The sequence below is a fragment of the Papaver somniferum genome, chromosome 5 (assembly GCF_003573695.1).
Source record: "Papaver somniferum cultivar HN1 chromosome 5, ASM357369v1, whole genome shotgun sequence".
In the NCBI taxonomy this organism is placed as follows: Eukaryota; Viridiplantae; Streptophyta; class Magnoliopsida; order Ranunculales; family Papaveraceae; genus Papaver; species Papaver somniferum.
Window position 1 is genome coordinate 186,873,009 of NC_039362.1, and position 6,000 is coordinate 186,879,008.

General features: G+C 34.8%; 1 long non-coding RNA gene across 1 annotated transcript; it reads left to right on the plus strand.

Moving 5' to 3' along the window:
* Positions 1-3,406: 3,406 nt before the first annotated feature.
* Positions 3,407-5,111, plus strand: LOC113283958. The gene is made up of 2 exons (XR_003327847.1): positions 3,407-4,158; positions 4,488-5,111. It is a non-coding gene; the product is annotated as an uncharacterized LOC113283958 (long non-coding RNA).
* Positions 5,112-6,000: the final 889 nt, after the last annotated feature.

Sequence of the window (6,000 nt, forward strand, 5' to 3'; positions counted from 1 at the left end):
CAAATCTCCTTATTTATGTTTGTCAAGGTCCAAAGTGTTTCTCGAGTCATCAAGCATGAGCAGAACACGTTTAAATTCTCCAAAACTCATGTAATCCCGTGAACTGTTCCTCTCATGCACGTGCTGCCCTGTTTTCTTCTCACGGATTTTTCAGCCAAATTTGATCGAAACAAACACCCATACCATCTCTGTTAGGACATATCACAACTACCCATAAAGTTTCAGCGATTGAATCGCACAAAAACTCCTCCAAAATCCGATCGAAAAATCTGCCAGTGAATGGAAATATTTTCTCGCCAAAATATTTTTTTGAAATGTTGAAGATGAAGTGCCCCTATACTTTTCTGGGGTGCGAATAGCAGATGGGCGCTGAGGACAAATTTGGGTGCTGAGGATGAATTTGGGCTACGCATAACCTTGGGTGTCCCTTAGCCAAATATGGGGTCTGTATAGAAAATGTCCTCCAGGGGGTCCAAATAGCACTTTTTGAGCAACTTTTTCCGCACAAGTGTATTTCTCCAAAAACACCTACACAAACATAAAAACACCATAATAAGTACAAAATCAAGCACTAGCAATAGAGACACTGGAGACAATTCAGACACAAAAATGTGTCTATCATAACCGCAAATGCAGAAAAATCCCGGGACCTAATCCAGTTTTAAATACTCTTGGAATTAAGCCGCTGTATATACAAAAAAAAAAATCCAACTTCGTATAGTTGATACCAAGTAAACTACCCCTAGTTACTTAGTTCCCTCAGTATCCCTGCGTCTTCGACCGTCTGGTCACGCACTTGAATCTCAAGACAGAAATCACTATCTTGAGTTGTTTTACAATGTAAAGTCTTCTGCATTCAACTCCATTTGATTGTATTCCAACTGTAAATGAACAAGTCTGTTTGGTAACCACTCTATTCAATCTTTAGTAGAAACATATGTTGAGTCATTGACAAAGGCTCTCATGTTTAATCTAGTAAACTCCTTTGTCGGGTAAGATCAATCCAAATCAGTAACTTAAATTTAGATTCACAACTATCAGATTCAGATATTGAAGAATACCATCAAATGATAGTTTCCAGTCAATTCGAATTTATGATCAAATTTATCAATGACAAATCAGATCTAAGTCGGATCCCAGCCGATCAAGATGTGTGCACAAAATTAAAAAGATAGGAAAACTAATCAGATAAATCTTCTTTGTCTTCAAATCTTCAGTTATCTTTAAAGTACCTGCACCCAAAACCTTGAATCCTCTTGTGATCAATGACGCACCGAACGGAGTCTGTTAACAATGATTATCACAATATGTATTTAGATCTAACAACAGTTCTAAATATCTCGTCGATACTTTGATCTAGTTTGAGTGATCATTATGTCAGAAGAGAAGGCTCTCAAGAATAATCAAACTAGGTGCAATCAATGTTTTAACAACCATTAGTCAATCACATCAATAATTGAAAACTAAAATAACAATGCAATTTTCTAGTTTCATATCAACGGTACCCGTAGAGCTTCTTGATCTCATAGAAGTCTTTAAACGAGCGGTCGTAAGATATTTCGCCTAATTATGGTACTTTCCTCTCCGGATAGATGACTCCACCAAAAAAACACAAATGAAGTTTTCTTGGCTTTTAAGATAGTTTTCAAGAAATGCAAACTCAACTATTTATAAACCAAGGTTATTTGGACAATAAGGAAATTCCAAAACTGAAATATTCTCAAGATATACAATAAGTACCTAATTTCGGTTTTCCTATTTCCAATTAATGTCAACTAATATTTCCAAAATGTCTCATAGAAAAACTTCTAATATTATTTTAACACATTAACTAACATATGTAAGGATCGGTTCTACCTTGACTCTCAACATAGATTAATAATCGGTTATACCACATATCCTACCATAGGTATGATTTGGTCATAAAAGATCTCCATGAAAAACCGGACCAACATACCTATTGATTTCCTTTCGATTATGAAACAAGTTCGTAACTATACTTCCTTTAAACAAATGTTATAAATATTGTTTCCTAGGATGAAATCACACCTCTATCTCATACACACAATCAAGTAACAAGTTACATAGATTATGTTAAATTCGTACTCACGAAGTTCAAAAGATAAGTGTTATACTTCTTAATTCAATATACTTCCTTGACACTTTGATCATAATAATATGACCAAGTCTAATACTAGAGTTCATAAATATATAAATTCGCATGTTATGTTTTCAATCGATCCTTACCTATCTATGTTTAGGGTCACTATACTTCCTTCCGACTTGAAAGATACGTATCTATGTTAACGTATCTTTCAAGTCTAATACTAGAGTTTCACTTACGAACCTGGTATAACCGATCCTTACCTATATATGTTTAGGGTCATTCAAACTAGATCAAAGTATTCACGGGATCTTTAGAACTGTTTTTAGATCTACAAGACAACTTGTGATCATCCATTGTTAACAGAATGTGTTCTGTGTGTGATCGATCATAAGTGGATTCAAGTTTGTGTTGTGTAGGTACAATAGATGGCAATTTAAGATTTAAAGACAAGAAGATTTTTCTTATTGGTTTTCGTATCTCGTGATTTGTGTACACATATTGATCGTCTTGGATCCGTCTTAGATCTGATTTATCTTTGATAGATTTGATCATAAAGTCGAATACATCAACAACTATCATTTGGTGGTATTTTTTGGTATCAGAATCTGATAGTTGTGAATCTTAATCTAATTTGTTGATTTGGATTGATCTTACCCGACAAAGGAGTTTACTAGTTTAAACAAAAGAGCCTTTATCAAAACATATTTGTTCCTTTACAGTTTGGAAGACGATCAAAAGGAGTTGAGTGCTTAATACTTTACATCGGTAAAGCAACTCAAGATAGTGATTTCTGTCTTGGATTTACGTGCTTAACCAAACGGTCATAGGCGCAGGGATATTGAGGTAACTAAATAACTAGGGGTAGATTACTTGGTCTCAACTATACGAAGTTGGATTTTGTAAAGACCCTCAAGCTCGTCTACGCTATTAGACTAGTCAAGAGACGTCTTAATCGTAATAACTCGATTAGTTTAACACGAATATTAGTTAATAGAAATTAGGCTAACAACGATTCAGATACGAAACTAGTACCGTTGAATAGGTCTCGAAAATTTATGCGGAATGCACCATTCGAACGCGGCAATAGGATACAAGACGAAAAAGATATCATCAGTTTCGTACGAAGGGTAAAATCATCAATTCCAGAAAATGTTTTTTTTGCAACACTGACACGTTTTAGCTGTTCTTATCAATCTAGTGGGTGCCTTAGTAAAATTACCTTGGTATTATCTAATTTCAGATTGAAGATAAGACTATTCTCTTCTCCGGTTTCTCTTCTTCTTCTTCTTCTTTCTTTTCTCCTCCTCCTCCTCTGTTCATGTTGCTGACTAAAATTTGTGAAACAAATTCGAGATTTGGTGACCGTAATAAGAAAGAATTATCAAGGATCGATTATCAGTGGTGAAGATAGTTCTATAATTGAATTAGATTCAGAAGAATTAATGTTCATAGAGATTCAGTGAGTTGGGGTTTATGGATTTGAAGAGCTTCGCATGGAACTGATAATAATGATTTCTAGTTAGTAATCGATGAAGATCGAATGGGTTGATGTTGTTTTTGTAATATGAAGTTGTTATGAAGATGAATCGAAGAATGAAAGAGTTAGGGTTTCATAAAGGAAATTCAGGGAAGGTTCAAAAGATAGAATTGATGTTCAAGAGGGATGATTGAAGATGGGTTTTGTGTATTGAACGTAAAGGAGCAGAGTTAGTATCTGATTTTCGATTCACAGAAAATAATTGATAAATTAGGATTTCGTTCTTGAATATTGTGGATAAGGAGAAATTATAAGATGGGTTTTCTTGGGTTGAGAATTTGTGTTGGTGTTGTGAAATGGAATTAGGGAAAAGAGGATTGAGAATCATTTTAGGATTTTCTGTGAGTTGTAACTGTTGAGGAATTATTGGAGATGGGTTTGATATCAATTAGGGTTTGGATTCGAAGAATAACTCGAGATGGATAGTTAAGGTTTGAATAGTTGTTATGAAGTTATTGAATCTGAATCAGATGGAGGTTGAGCAGCTATGAAGGATTACGACTTGGGTTTAAAGGTGATTATTTCTCAGTAAATTGAAGTAATTCTTGTTGTAGTTCTGAATTGAATGATGATATCGTATTGTGTTGGTAGTTGTGGATATGAGTTGTATGATATGTCACAGGGAGTGTGTGTTATCTGAGTTGTTGTTGTAGTTTAGTCATGGAATTACAGTGAACCAATATAAAGTGAGATGAGTACATGGTTTGAGTTTTTAGTACTGTATGAATGTGAACCACAGGGAAGGGGAAGGTGTTGTTTATGTTGTTGTTTTGATTTGGATGAATGAGAGATTTCAAGAGATAGTATGAGTAAGCTTGAGTTGATGGTGAGCTGGTGTTGCAGGAGAGAGTTGCAGTTTAGATTTGATTTGTAGTTGGTGGTGTTAAACTAAACTGAGTTGGAGTTTTGCAGTTGGAAATGATATTGGTGGAGACAATGAAGAGATGGAAGAGATGTTGGTGTTTTAGATAAGTGTTTACAGGTTGAATGTAATTAAGATTTGAACTGAGTTTGAGTGAGGCTCTGAGAGTTTGTAAACGAGTTATTCAACTGAAGTTGCAAGTGATTGATCTGTTGGATGAATTGTGGTGGATATGGTGTTATGAGTTGTTGGTGCTGAAATGAAAGTACAGGTGATGGGTTTATTTGTGTTGAGTTTGAATTGCAATTGGGTTTGAGTTGTAAAATTGTTGTTTGAGAATTCTGTAATACAGTTGAAATGATAGTGATGTTACAGAGATAATGCAGAATTGAGTTTGGTTCAGTTCAACTAATGGAAGTTCTGTTTAGCATGGGTGTGTCGCGGTTGAAGCTGAAATGGCAGTGTTGTTGAAATGAGAATTAAGTGAATGTGCTGGGTTGAGTCTCTATTGAAAGTTTTCAGCTACTTAAATTGCATGTAAGCTTGGTTATTGTAAATGAAATTTGAAGTATTTTTTAATGAATGAAATGTATTTTGATTCTATGAACTTCTGATCTTGAAACTTAGGCATGTTAGTCAACCCAGTCAGATTATCTGTCTGATTATGTTCTTAGATGACTTGACCTAGTAATTATGACTCTGTCAATCTGACTGAGTTAACTCAGTGAGTTCCATATCTTGACCTGAGTTGGATCGTTGACCAATTCTTGGTTGACTTATTTGACCATTAACCCTGGACTCTGACTTACGTTGACTATTAGTTGACCTCTGACCGTTAGTCGACTTAGTTGGATTGGACCTTAGTTTGATGGTCCGGATTAGTGGACTTAGGTTTAAAGTTAGTTTTCATATCATAATGAATTGGACCACTTATGGTCTGAATTAACCTTTGGTTTTTTTAACAAAGTTGTAGATATTCGTAAGACTTAGCTAATGGACTATAGAATCAACCCAGTTGAATTAGTAAACCTTAGCTATGTTAAAGATAGAGGATGAAAAGTTGTAAAGTCAAAAATGGGCTTAGAAACATTAGATAGACTTGTATGATTCTAGTATGAGAAATTCTGGCTAGTTTCTTAGAGTTCTTGTGTGATTAACAGTTAGTCTATTAACAACGGTCGATTCGAAGAATGAACAAGTGGATCCTGGATCTCGAGGTAGGCGTGGCTTGTCATCAAAAGATGTGGGAATACTTTTAACTCTTTTGTGATTATTGTTGTTTTCTTTTACCAATGTTTATGTTTAACAAATTCATGCATTGACTGGTTGTGTTTTCCCTGCATTGTTTAACTTTGATGTACGAAAGTTCTGTTATTTCTTTTAATCTTTCCATTGCTTGGAAAGAAATTGTAATGCTTTGTTCGTCTTTCTGAATTGATTGGGAAATGAGAATTTCCATCTGTGGTATATAGGATACTGCTCCTTGATTTATAT